We start from the raw sequence: 15,481 nt of genomic DNA, 5'->3' as shown, positions 1-15,481 counted from the left end.
CGCAAGCTGCTGCCTGAATTTGATGACGAGGCTTTAGAGCCTATACAGCCGAAAAATAAAACGGCCGATCAGCCGGATCGACCACCCCGCGGCCGTGATAGGGCGGCTAACGATGTCGCACATAAGTTAGCGCACGATTTACGTGAGGACTTGCACCAAAAAGCCGGTATGACCAGGTCCATCTACGGATCTAGGAAGCGCACTCCGGCACAGAATCAAAACCGAACACTACAACCATCAGAATGCCATGACACATCCAAATACAGGGGTGCCGCGTACCCCCTATGCTTCACCGATGAGGTGCTGGATCACAAATTTCCAGAGGGATTCAAACCCGTGAACATAGAGGCATACGACGGAACGACAGACCCTGGGGTCTGGATTGAGGACTTTATCCTTCATATCCACATGGCTCGAGGAGATGACCTCCACGCCATCAAATACTTGCCCCTCAAGTTGAAAGGACCAGCTTGGCACTGGCTGAAGAGCCTCCCCGAAAACTCAATTGGAAGTTGGGAAGAGCTTGAGGATGCTTTTAGGGCTAATTTTCAAGGGACCTTTGTCCGACCTCCGGATGCAGACGATTTAAGTCATATAATTCAACAGCCCGGAGAGTCAGCCCGAAAGCTTTGGAACAGATTCCTCACTAAGAAGAATCAAATTGTCGACTGCCCGGACGCCAAAGCCTTAGCGGCTTTCAAACACAGCGTCCGGGACGAATGGCTCGCCAGACACCTCGGCCAAGAAAAACCGAGGACAATTGCAGCCCTAACAAGCCTTATGACCCGCTTTTGCGCGGGCGAAGATAGTTGGCTGGCCCGTAGCGGCACCAGCGACCCAGGCACATCCGAAGTCAGGGATGGCAATGGAAAACCACGACGCAATAAAAGCAAGCGTCGAAACAATGAAGACAGCCCAGACAACATGGCGGTAGACGCCGGATTCAGGGGCTCTCGACCCGGTCAACGGAAAAAGGCATTCAAAGGCAGCAGAGATGGACTGTCCAGCCTAAACAAGATTCTAGACAGATTATGTCAGATTCATGGCACCTCCGACAAACCTGCAAATCACACCAACAGAGAATGCTGGGTCTTCAAGCAGGCCGGCAAGCTAAACGCCGAACACAAGGGGAGGGAGACACCAAGTGAAGACGAGGATGAGCCTCGCCAGCAAAACACTGGGGGACAGAAAAAATTCCCACCAGAGGTCAAAACAGTGAACATGATTCACGTAACGAAGAGGAGGAGCAAACGCGCACTCCGAGACATATGCGCCGCGGAGCCCGTCACCCCCAAGTTCAACCCTTGGTCGGCCTGCCCGATCACTTTTGATCGCAGGGATCACCTGACCAGTATCCGGCACGGAGGATCGGCTGCCTTGGTACTAGACCCAATAATTGATGGATACCATCTCACCCGAGTCCTTATGGACGGCGGCAGTAGTCTTAATCTGATATATCAGGACACAGTCCGCAAAATGGGGATAGACCCGACAAGAATCAGCCAAAGCAATACTACCTTTAAAGGAGTAATACCAGGCCCAGAGGCCCGCTGCATGGGCTCTCTAGTACTAGAGGTTGTATTAGGTCCTCTCGACAACTTCCGAATTGAAAAGTTAACCTTCGACATCGCTCCATTCCAAAGCGGCTATCAAGCACTACTCGGAAGAACGGCCTTCGCTCGTTTTAATGCAGTACCGCATTACACTTATCTTAAGCTTAAGATGCCCGGTCCACATGGCATCATCATAGTTAGTGGAAACATAGAGCGTTCCTTACGTACGGAAGAATGTGTGGCGGCTTTAGCAGCCGAACACTGAACGGCCTCTCCAACCAGAATAAATGATCGGTCGTCAAGACCGCGAACACGGCTAGACGAGTCCGGCGCACCCCTAGCTGTAACACCTCAGATAAACCTGACATTGGGTGGATGGATATACCCCCATAGGTGGTGCTAGGGGCTTCCCGCATGTAAAAAGGACTACAGTTCGCCTTGACCTTATTTAGATTGAATTTTAATGGTTTATTAAGAATAACCAATTTTTCGCACGAAGACTTTCACCTGGGTTTTTCTCTTTTACAGATGATAATCGTGCTACACCCTTCCAGGACATGGCACAACGGAGACACAGGCGCAGACGTGCAGCAGGGCCCCGCTCAAAGGTTTCCTTTTGGATTAAGACCGTGTGTAAACCTTTTTACTGTCTCTTGTTGCTTCACACCCTCCGGATACTCAACATAACCAAGAGGGATGCTGGCGTTATTGGCATTTCGACACGTCAGACTAATGCAGGTACCTAGAAAATCAGGGCTTATTCTCGAGGGCATTACTCAGCCCAGTATACGTTGTAAAGACCGAATACCTTAGGGAGTGTTCGACGTCGCGAGTTTGGCCTTATATACATCAGCTCCGAATCATGTCTTTGGTCAATAGTTGGGTTTACCCGGCTCCCGTGTTTTGCTACCTTACGTTCCGCTCTATCGGCTAAGGTGGCACCGGGAGAACTACTGCGATTGTGCCCTGGTTCATCTGGACGAGCACCTCAGTAGAGAAAGCCGAAAACCGACTGTCATGATAAAGTGCGAGACTGGTCAACCACTCGATGACTCAGTAGAATCTTCGGGATTCCTCCGCATTAATGAAGGGCCGGTTTCCCGGTCATGTATGTACGCGCCCCGTATTCGGATGAGCGCGGAAGTACCAGGGGCTATATAGTAACCCCACCGTCAAACTCCTATGGCTAAGTGAAAGTGTTAAAGCTATATAGTCCGATTGCCTTGTTCGCCGCGCCATCACCTCCTTAATGGACCAAGACTTTGGATCAAGTGTGAATACGCGCTTTTCCGAACACCCTCGCATTATATGCGTGGGGGCTGAAGCCGACGACTGCAAACTTTAAGGTTATATACATACATAAACGGCCGCACAGGAGGCATCATAATACTTTCAGGAAAAAGTATAAACACAACCTTTATAATCCAAATAGCATTCTTTTTACAATTGGGATACATGTCACTCGAACATGATACTCTTCGAGCACTGAGCCTCTATTTAATGAGCACCTTCTAGGACTTCTTCAAAATAGTGCTCGGCGGAGACCTGGCCTACGGCCGGATCCTGTGTTGCAATAGCGTTGGCCTCCATCCCTGCCCAGTATGTCTTAACACGGGCAAGAGCCATCCGCACACCCTCTATGCACGCCGACCTCTTTACAGCGTCGATATGCGACACAACACCAAGGAATCATTGCACTAAACCAAAATAACTATTCGGCCTTGGTCCTTCCGGCCAAAGATGATCCACGACAGACCTCATGGCAAGTCCGGACAATCTATGGAGTTCAGCCCACTCGGCCATTTGTTCATTTAACAGCAGCGGACGCGTTGGAGCACTGAACTGTGACCAGAACAACTTTTCCACTTCGTGATCTTTTTTATCTTTGAAAGACTCAGTCGCATCAGCAGCACTCGTTGCCAAGTCCAAGTACGCGTTTGCAGCACTCCATAATTGATCCAGAGGGGCATACTTCGGATCTCCAAACTTCGTCCGCAACAAAAAGGGCTTCCCAGCCATGATATCTCCAGCTTGACGAAGCTCCTCCTTCGCCGCTCTGATTTTTGAGCGGGTTTCCCTGGCTGCTACCATGGCTTTCTTCAGGTCCACCGCTTTTGCTTGGCTTTCCTTTTCAAGAAGCTCATACCGGTCGGCGGCATCCTTCAGCTCAACAGCCATCTTGGCTATTTTATCTTCGCTCTGGCGACGAGCATCTTGTTCGGCTCTTAACTCTTCGGCTGCCTTTAGGGCGGCCGCATCGCTTCTCCTGGCTTGTTCCTTGGCCCGGGCAAGCTCCGCCCGAAGGGTCTCCACGGCGGCAGCTCCATCTGCTGTCACAACATATTACAAATACTAGCATCATGCTCCTCTTAATATCTGCTGACCACCGGAGAATACATACCCTGTGCCTCGTCAAGCCGCTTGTTTACAAGCACGATGTCGGCATCTGCCGCATCAAGTTGCCGCCTCAGTTCGGCAAACTCACCAGTCCGGCCAGCCACCGGACCCTCAGCCGCCTGCACATGAAAGCAACATGATCATTACCTGGGACTATGATCCTCTGTTTGCCGCCTTTGGACAGAAACCAGAGTCTCAGGGGCTACTATCTGCATAGGGCACACCTAGCGTGTGCGGTACCATCAAAAACTATATATATTACTTTGCGTACCTCAAAGCCTCTTAGCAGGCTCAAAAAATCTTCATGCAACCCACTTTTGGCGGATGAAATGCTCTCAACCACCGTACCCATTAAAGTACGATGCGCCTCTAAGATAGCCGCTTGCTCCAGAAGACCCATCAGTGCGTCCGGTCGTGCACCGGACAGTCCCGAACTCTTTTTGTTGCTCTCTTTAGGAGCTGAATACTCCGGACTTCGGGTGGCCGAAGGGTTACCTTCTGGCCTTGGTGGATCAGGAGAAATCCTCCGTGACGACACCTCAGGGTCGTCCGCCTCATGAGGCGGGGAGGCACGGGGAGGCGTTTTGCTCTCCATCATCTCCTGATGCCGCTCGATAAGGTGCGAGCTAAAGCATCCTGGCTAGTACGGGATCCGGTGAGCCTTCGGGAAGGGGGGCCGAACACCTGATCATTTTCGCCTTTCTTATCCAGTCCTGGCCAAGAGAAATTTTTTCAGAATGATGTTAGGACAAATGAAAAGACAGTGTGTTCGGCCGCAGAATTGCTTACGTGGGTATCTGGACGATTGCAGTTTAGACCCGCATCCTCGGTGGTGTCCGGACACTTTATTCGTGATCCGAAGAACAATCCATACATCCCTTCGAGCGTCACGCCGAAGAATTGTTGAATAGTTCGCGGTCCTTCCGGGTTGAACTCCCACATACGGAGAGGTCGATGTTGACATGGCAGGACCCGACGAACTAGCATGACTTGCATTACCTTGACAAGGCTGACATATCTCTTGAGGAGATCTCGGATGCGACTCTGCAATGTCGGCACGTCATTAACTGGCCCCCAGTCCAGCCCCTTGTTGACCCATGACGCCAGTTGTGGCAGGGGCCCGAACAGAAGGCGGGGGCAGCTACCCACTTAGTACTTCGGGGAGCTGTGATGTAAAACCACTCCCGCTGCCATAAGTCGGACATCTCTGGGAAGGAACCCTTTGGCCATGGAGCATCGGCGCCTTTGCTTATTATGGCACCTCCGCATTCTGCGTGTCGCCCATCGATCATCTTCGGCTTCACATTGAAGGTCTTGAGCCATAAGCCGAAGTGTGGGGTTATGCGGAGGAAGGCCTCACACACGATGATGAACGACGAGATGTGAAGGATGGAATCCGGAGCCAGATCATGGAAATCGAGCCCGTAATAGAACATAAGCCCTCTAACAAAGGGATCGAGGCTAAATCCTAGCCCTCGGAGGAAGTGGGAAATGAATACGACACTCTCGTTGGGTTCGGGAGTGGGGATGACCTGCCCTTGAGCAGCAGCCCATGCGAGATTTCGGCGGTCAGATACCTGGCTTCTCTTAGCTTCTTGATGTTATCCTCTGTGACAGAGGAGGCCATCCACCGGCCTTGAAGGTTGGATATGGACATAATTGAAGGTCCGAAGCGCTTAGCCTGAGCCTTGGGTGTTGGAATTCAAGGTGGGGAAGGGAAGGATCGAGCGCGAGAAGAAAAGGACAGGCCTTGGCCCCATTATAAAGAGGGTGAATATCAAGCGTCCTCCGCGTGGCCGTTTGGAACTTGCCTAAAATCGAGGAGTCATACCAGCAGGCACGATTGGGTTACCCATACCCGTGATAAGGGGACACGATCCCTGCTTCGACAAGACGTGCCGAGAAAACTGCCTTGCAATATGTGCAGTAGCTGGTTCAGAAAAACGGTTCGAATAATGACCGGGCCATGGCGTGATGTCACGTTATGAAAAGTTGTCAGCATATTAGATTTGTGGAAATATTATACTCTCTACGGTGGTATGTGGAATTTGTTTTGCAGAGCCGGACACTATCCTTGTGTTTGAAATCTTCTATGGAGTATTCGGAGGAAGAACCCGCCTTGCAATGCCGAAGACAATCTGTGCGCCAGACTCATCGTCATTGAAGCCTGGTTCAGGGGCTACTGAGGGAGTCCTGGATTAGGGGGTCCTCGGACAGCCGGACTATATGCTTTGGCCGTACTGTTGGACTATGAAGATACAAGATTGAAGACTTCGTCCCGTGTCCGGGTGGGACTCTCCTTTGCGTGGAAGGCAAGCTTGGCAATTCGGATATGTAGATCCCCTCCCTTGTAACCGACTCTGTGTAACCCTAGCCCCTCCGGTGTCTATATAAACCGGAGGGTTTAGTCCGTAGGACGAGAACAACAATCATAATCATAGGCTAGCTTCTAGGGTTTAGCCTCTACGATCTCGTGGTAGATCAACTCTTGTAATACTCATATCATCAAGATCAATCAAGCAGGAAGTAGGGTATTACCTCCGTCGAGAGGGCCCGAACCTGGGTAAACATTGTGTCCCCCGCCTCCTGTTACCATCCGCCTTAGACGCACAGTTCGGGACCCCCTACCCGAGATCCGCCGGTTTTGACACCGACAGTGGCCTCCATGGTTATGGGTCAATCCTCCCGAGTTCGGGGTGAAACAAGGCTTCTGCTGAGCTCCAGAATTGTACTTTCCTTGTCCATACTTCCTCTTGCGGCTCTCAATCTGCTGCTGCTTCCCTTCAATCATAATAGCCTTGTCTACCAGCTCCTGGTAGTTGTTAAATGTTGCCACCATCAACTGCATGCTCATCTCATTATTAAGCCCTTCCATAAACTTCTCTTGCTTCGCGGCATCTGTGGCCACATCATCAGGGGCATAACGAGATAGCTTACTAAACTCATCTATGTAGTGGGCCATCGTACGATTTCCTTGGCAGTTGCGAAACTCACGCTTCTTCATGCTCATAGCTCCAGTTGAGACATGGGCGGTGCGGAATGCTTGCTAAAACTGATCCCAAGTGATATTGGCTATAGGGAAAGTGGCTGTGTAATTCTCCCACCATGATGCTGCTGGTCCATCCGATTGGTGTGCGGCAAAACGCACCTTCTCAGCATCAGTGCAACCTGCGGTGGTCAACTCTCTTCCAATCTTGCATAACCAGTCATCAGCAACTATTGGCTCGGTGCTACAGGAAAACACGGGCGGCTGCAACCTCAGAAAACAGGCTAAGTTGTCAACTGGAGGTGGTGGCAGTGGGTTGTTGTTGTTGTTGTTGTTGTTGTTGTTGTTGTTGTCGTTGTTGTTGCCTTGGTTCTGAACTAGTATCTGCATCAGGCATTCTGCTACTGTATCAACTGGGTGATCTCCGGTGGGAAGACAAATCCGGTGTCACGTCTCGGAGGCATCTGATGGGTTTAGAGGGGAGAGATTAGAATAGAAATGAGGTCTAGGGAGAAAACACTACCCATATGCACATGAGACAAACACAATCATATCACACCAATCAATTCAATCAAGGGCATACATTCGGTCTAGAACTATCATTACAAAAGTGCTTGGACTACTACTATATACATGGGGAAATACTACTAATCATATGGTGGTCATCTAGAAATATTGATCGGTGGAAGACTCCATAATATCTACTCCAGTTTCGTCTTCATAATCATCATCACTATCGTCAGGGTCGGAGTCGGTGTCGTCAATGATGATGTAGTCTTCGAAACGAATTTCCATGGGTTCGTCGTCTTCTCCTCCTGGCGTGGGGTCTCCCATGAAAACTCCTAGCTTACTTGTTAGATCGTCATTCTTCTCCACAAGTATCGTCATTTCCTCTTCATATCCATCGCATGTAGACTTGAGTTCCTCTTCTAGCTCTGTGATCCTAGTCATCGCCTTCTTCAAATCTATCATGCCTGCGCACATCTGGTTCTCCTGGCATCGAATGTGCTGGTTTAACTCCTGAATGAAAGCTGCTATGGACCTATCCCTCCTGGTGCTGACTATCTCCCATTGCTCATCTCGGCGCCCACATATTTGGTAGATAGTGTCCTTCAGCTCCTGTTTGTAGACTTCGCCGATGCATCCCATGGCGATGTGAGCTGCCATGCTCTTTCCTAGACTCCAGGTTGGGGCATCAAAATAAAACTCTATGGGCTCCGTAACTGGTGTGAATATCCTTCCTGGAACTTGAACTCGAATCATCCAGCGTTCTTCTTCTGGTAAAGTAGCGATGTAGGTCCCGGTGAAGCTTGGTATTCCGATGTTCAGGTACCTGGTGACTTCCTTCAGCTGTCGTCCAAAGGGTGTGTCTTCATCCGGTTGTGCAAACTTGTTCTTCAAGTCCGCCATCCTAAAGAGTAGAAAATGGAGAGGAGTCAGAAATGAGTAGAGAAGAGTGACCTATGGCTCATCTTAGTGGTCGTGTCCTACATTCAGCGTGTGCTCTGATACCATCTTGTAGCGACCCGACCTCAGACGGTCAAGTCTCTGTGTTCAGTGTCAATCCCTGGATCGGTAATGCTGACACACACAGTACTCGAAGGATTTATAATAGAGTAGCAATCACACACTTATTACATCGAATGTCTCAAAAGAGAACTTATTACAATAAATATGGCTTAAGGCCATCTAAAAGCGATAACAGCGGAAGGCTTGGAAGATAAAGTGAGTCCATCAACTCCAACGGCATAGCTGAGTGCATGACAAACGACCTATCGCACCTTACTCCTCGTCTGAAAAGTCTGCAACATGATATATTGCAGCCCGAAAATGGGTCAGCACATGGAATATGCTGGCAATATAACACAGTAGAGCAATGAACAGATAAATGCTATCACTACATGCATATATGGCTGGTGGAGGCTCTATGGTTATAATGTTTTTGCAAAAAGCCAATTTTTTCCTACAACAAAGGAATATACTTTATTTAACTATCATGGTAGTTGAAACATTGAGAATGGTACCCCCATCTCAATCCCAATTAAAAGTAATTATCAACCCAACAAATAATTTAGAGTGATGAGATCCATATGATAATCCAAGAACCAGATACTCAAGATGTCCATAACCAGGGACACGACTAACCATGATTATTTTGTACACTCTGCAGAGGTTTGTGCACTTTTTCCCACAAGACTCGATCTCCTCCGTTGGATATCTCACACTGCATGGTGTTTGAGAAACGGATGACCGAGACACAGTCTTTCAGAAGCATTAACTCTAACCCCGGGTAGACAGTACCAACCTACATCCCCTACATCTGCTAGCCTACCACTGGAAGAGGTCATGCAACCTATTCAACTATGCTAGAGCCCATAATAGCTTGTGGCTGCACACGGAAGTTTCTAGCATGAATAGTCTTATGATCCCTTTGAGCCTGGGTGGCGGACCATAGGAGGATCACACGGTATAACCCCGGGATCTCCTAGGACAGCACTGGTGTAACCCGAGGTGCCCAAAACCAACAATCCACCTAGATGTGTATTAAAGTTGCCACCTTAGAATTGAACCATTAATTAAACACTCACATCTGTCATGGATACACCCAAACCCAATCCACGTCTACGAGCATAGCATAGCAATATAAGCATAACGTAGAAGTAACTCCCATGGGTTTGATAATAAAACAGGTAATAGGTTCTATCTCATCAACTACTTCCCAATACCCACATGTTAATCACATCCTAATCATGCAGTGTTTGAGGATTGTAACTAATGCATAAAAACTGGGTATGAAAGAGTATGATCAATGTGTTACTTGCCTTGCTGACGATCTGCAAAACCTAGTGACTGGTAGTAGCACGCTTCGCCTCCGGGAATTCTGTCGCAAACAAACAATAGCATACATAAGCAATCAAGCAAAGATGCATGGGTAAAACTCAAATAAGAAGGCCTAACCAGAAAGTTCAACTGAAGAACTCCGGTTTGCAAAAGGAATCAAATCAAATGGAGCAACAAAACACAAACTACGAAAAAAACAAGATCCGATTACTAATCTGGACTAAAGTCAAATTTTACAGTACCAAAATCTTGTTCAAGTTGGTTAAACAGAAAGAGGGCTTCGAGACAAAGATCTAGGCGCTTGTTTCGCCTGATTTGGATAAACGAGCGAAAAGATATACTAGATCGAAGATTAGGGCAGAAATCACGATTGGAAATAATCAAAGAAAAACCTCGGAAAAAGAAAAACTGACGAACGGGCCAACGAACGAACGTTCGCTGTCTGCGACCAACTGACGAACAACTGTTTGCTAAAACGAACGTACGGACGAACGTCCGCTAAATAAATGAACCGACGGAAAACCGAACGAACCGATCTATTTAAAAAAACAAACCTAGGTTTTTCTAAAAAACAACGGTTTTCCCGAGAAAAACGGACGGCGGCGGCGGCTACCTCGGCGTCGGCGGGTTCGACGGCGGCGGGCGGCGGGGACTCTGGCGGCGGCGGGTGGCGGCTTCACGAGGCGGCGGCACGGCGGAGGGAGGCGCTGGCGGCGGCGGGCGGCGGGCGGCGCTAGGGTTTCGGGCGGGGCTGGCGGCTTTGCGGGCCTCAGGCCTCGCCTTATAAAGTTGGCCGGGCGGTGTCCTAGTCGGGCACGGCCCCATTAGGTCGGTTCTTTTTTTAAAAAAAACTGACACAAAAAACGAATAAAATAAATACTAAACGGACTCCAAAAATCTTGAAATAAATTTTCACGGTCCTCTAATAATATTCCGGACAAAGTGAACATTTATTTGGGTCTCTAATGCAATTTTGAAAAACACATATTTTTTTCCTAACTCAAATAAAATTTGCAATAAAATCCAAATAAAATTTATTCATTTGATTTTAATATTTTTCCTCCAATATTTCACTTATTTTTGGAGAAGTCATATTATCTCCTCTCATATATTTTAATATGAAATATCTTTGGAGAGAAAAATTATTAAAACCAAAATGATCCTTGCGTCAATATTTGATAAAATTCAAATATGAAAATGCTGAAATCCCCAACTCTCTCCGTGGGTCCTTGAGTTGCTTAGGATTTCGAGGATCGCGAAACGAAATGCAATAGAATATGATATGCATGAATGACCTATGTATAACATTCCAAATTGAAAATTTGGGATGTTACATTCTGTAACTCTAAAAATTCTAAAAAATTAGGAAGAAATAAACAATTTGTATAGCAAGACTGTGCAAAAAGTTTCAGAATTTTATCACGTTCCAGAGAATTTAAACAATTGTATTTCTGGGAACAAAAGTTTCTGTTTTTGCGCCGCACAAACCAACAAACAATCTAATCATCCTAAAGGCATATCTTGGCACATTATTTTTATAATACAATGGAATTGTAAAAGGGGATAATTATTTTTGTGAGAAACTTCCATGAAAAATTCTACATTGTTTCCATGAGCATGAACACAAGTGTTCAAGGTCGACCCCCACTTCCGCAATGCATCACCTTTCAATCGCTTCTCTTTTTGGAAAAGTTTTAAGTTCCCCTCTCTAGTTTTTTGTTTTTAAACTTTATAAAAGAACTCAACAGAAATAAATGACTCTCTAAAACTTCCGGGTTGTCTCCCTGGCAGGGCTTTCTTTAAAGCCATTAAGCTAGGCATAAAGTGCTCAAGTAATGGATCCACCCAGATCCCAAGGTATATCAAAGCCAATTTTAATTAAAAATGATTTGGCATTTAGTAGTGAGCACAAAGCAACATATATCATGCAATGATGAAGTCTAACTCTCTTCCTATGCATCGGCATGTCATACAAGAACAATTCATGCACATCAAGTAAAGGCCAATACATAGCATAAGCAATTTCTTGCAATTTTATCGTGTTGGAAACATAAAGAGGCGGAGATGTAGTTCCCCTCTCATAATAATTGCAAGGAGGACCAGCAAGCACATGCATATTATAGTGATCAAAATTATCATGTGTAGTGGTAGAACGCAACCCATCAATATAATCCTTAATAAGTGCAAACTTCTCCGATATAGTGTAGTTGGGAGAATTCAAAAAGATAATAGGACTATCATGTGTGGGTGCAATAGCAACAATTTCATTCTGAACATAAGGAACTATAGCAAGTTCATCTCCATAAGCATAATTTAAATTGGCATCATGGCAACAAGCATAGCAAGCATCATCTAAAAGGGATATTTCGAACGAATCAACGAGATCATAGCAATTATCATGGCATTCATCCTTCGGTAAGAACAAAGGGAAATTAAACAATGTATGAGTTGAAGAGTTACTCTCATTAGAAGGTGGGCATGGGTAGCTAATCCGCTCTTCCTCCTTTTGTTCTTCGTTCTCCTCCTCATCTTTTTCATCCAATGGGCTCACAATATCATCAATTTCTTCTTCCATAGACTCCTGCAAAATATTAGTCTCTTCTTGGACAACGGAGACTTTCTCAATAAATGCATCAATATCGGAATTGAATTATAATTATCATAGCAATATTTAAGGATAGCAAAATTTTCAGGTCTATAAACAGAATCATCAAAATCTTCAAAGATTCAATTTCATAAGCACCCTTAAAAGCAACAAATTCTTCTATTTGTTCCACATCATAATAATCATATATACCAATAGCAAAGAAGCCAAGGTTTTATTATCATTAAATTTGCATGAAAAGGGAAGATGTGGAGCATTCATTGTAGAGCAACAAGTATAATCATGTCTCAAGCATAGATCCCGAGCATACCAACGCAACATATAAATTTGATCCCATAAAAGTTTCCCTTTTTGTGTCAAGCCATAATCCCTAAAGTATTCACGTTGATCCAACGCTACTCCCATTATATAGTTGAACCGGGTTTTTACAGGATTATCAAAGTAGTGCATAATATCTTTTACATAACGAGCATCGAGGGTTTTAGGAGGTTCCCCATCTCCATGAGTAGCAAGTACAGCTATTTTTTTGGTGTTTCGTGTTCCATATTCATAACTAGAGATAGAGAACAACTTAGAATAGAAAAATAAAAACTACTTAGCGATAAAGCAAACAAGCACACACGAGAATATTCACCCCACGCTATTACTCCCCGGCAACGGCGCCAGAAAAAGGTCTTGATAACCCACAAGTATAGGATATCGTTTGTATACTTTTTCGATAAATAAGAGTGTCGAACCCAATGAGGAGCTAAAGGTAGAACAAATATTCCCTCAAGTTCTATCGACCACCGATACAACTCTACGCACACTTGACGTTTGCTTTACCGGAAACAAGTATGAAACTATTTTGTAGGTATGATGCTAGAACTACTTTGCAAGAATAAAACTAGAAGTACTTTGCTAGATAATAAAAGTTAGGTGTTTAGTAAAAGGGGTTTGTGTCAACAAGAAAGTTATTTGTCCCTAGGCAATCGATAACAAGTACCGGTAATCATTCCTGCAATTTTATATGAGGGAGAGGCATGAGCTAACATACTTTCTCTACTTGGATCATATGCACTTATGATTGGACCCCTAGCAAGCAGGCACAACTACTAAAGATCATTAAGGTCGTGAAACCCAACCATAGCATTAAGTATCAAGTCCTCTTTACTCCCATACGTCATATCCCACTTACTCGGGTTTAAGCTTCTGTCACTCTCGCAACCCACCATAAGCAAACCATGAACATATTACAACACCCTACAGAGGGGGCCCCTCACGTTTGCGCGAGAACGGAGAGCACCGTAGGACAGCACCATAAATAAAATATACAATCATGCCACCCAAGATCACGATTAACCCACAGGACAAAACGGATCTACTCAAACATCATAGGATAACCATAGATCATTGGGAAATAATATATGGACTTGAGCACCATGTTTAAGTAGAGATTACAGCAGGGAGAAGGGGTGTTACACCGCTGCATAGAGGAGGAGAAAGTTGGTATTGACGGTAGCAAGATTGTTGATGTAGATCGCCGTCCCGATCGTTGCCCCGGTGGCACTCCGGCGCCACCGGAAGCGAGGGGGAGAGCCCGCCTACTTCTTCTTCTTCCTTGGCCTCCCCACTAGATGGGGAGGAGAATTCCCCCTCTGGTCCATGGTCTCCTATGGCGGTGGAGGGGCGGGAGCCCCTCCGAGATTAGATCTCCCTCTCTATTCTCTTCTGTTTCGCGTCCCCCAGATCTGGCCAAAAACCGTTTCTTATATTCCCGGAGATCCGTAACTCCGATTGCGCTGAGATTTTAACATGATTTTTTCCGGATATAAGCTTCCATGTGCCCGAAGTAGAGCTCCAACCGACGTACAAGGTGAGCACAACCCACCACCACGCGCCTGGCTCAGGGATGGTGCGCTGGTGTCTTGTGCCCTGTGTGGGCCTCCGTTTGCGGTGATTCCAACTCCCAAAAATCACATATATTCCAAAATAATTCTCCGTGAAATTTTATTGCATTTGGACTTCGTTTGATATGGATTTTTTGCGAGACAAAAAACATGCAAAAAACAGGAACTGGCACTGGGGGCACTGGATCAATAGGTTAGTCCAATAAATCATATAAAAAGTTGCCAAAAGTATGTAAAAGTTGTATAATATTGGCATGAAACAATCAAAAATTATAGATACGGCGGAGACGTATCAGTTGCCTCGTTCGTATGACGCGCATCTATGGACCGCAAAAACTCTGTCTCCCTCGTCCTTCCTTATCCAGCCTCCGGCTCACTCTCAGCCACACGTTCTCACGTACCTCCTCACCCATCTGTCTCTACTTCTCATATACCTTGGTATCTCGCCCCTCGCCCACCATGGATGCATCTCCTTCCACCCAACACCACACACACTCACTATAGAACATGGGGAAGAGAAGGGGTGCTGCTGCAAAAGATCTGTCATGGGAATGGCTACTTATGTGAGTGCCAATTTACTGGGAAGCGGTGCTGTGAGGGTGTCCCTGAAGGAAATATGCCCTAGAGGCAATAATAAAGTTGTATTTTATATTTCCTTATTCATTATAAAGGTTTATTATTCATGCTAGAATTGTATTGATCGAAAACTTAAACACATGTGTGAACACATAAACAAATACTGTGTCCCTAGTATGCCTCTACTTGACTAGCTCGTTGATCAAAGATGGTTAAGGTTTCCTAACCATGGGCATCAGTTGTCATTTGATAACGGGATCACATCATTATCACATCATTAGGAGAATGATGTGATGCACAAGACCCATCCATTAGCTTAGCATAATGATCGTTCAGTTTTATTGCTATTGCTTTCTTCATGTCAAATATATATTCCTTCGACTATGAGATTATGCAACTCCCGGATACCCGAGGAATGCCTAATGTGCTATCAAACATCACAACATAACTGGGTGATTATAAAGATGCTCTACAGGTATCTCCGAAGGTGTTTGTTGAGTTGGCATAGATTGAGATTAGGATTTGTCACTCCGAGTATCGGAGAGGTATCTCTGGGCCCTCTCGGTAATACACATCATAAGCTTGCAAGCAAATGACTAAGGAGTTAGTCACGAGGTGATGTATTACGGAACGA

This window comes from Triticum aestivum, chromosome 1D (genome assembly GCF_018294505.1).
Source record: "Triticum aestivum cultivar Chinese Spring chromosome 1D, IWGSC CS RefSeq v2.1, whole genome shotgun sequence".
NCBI classification, from domain to species: Eukaryota; Viridiplantae; Streptophyta; class Magnoliopsida; order Poales; family Poaceae; genus Triticum; species Triticum aestivum.
The sequence above is the reverse complement of the archived record's forward strand: the minus strand, read 5'-3'. Positions refer to the sequence as shown.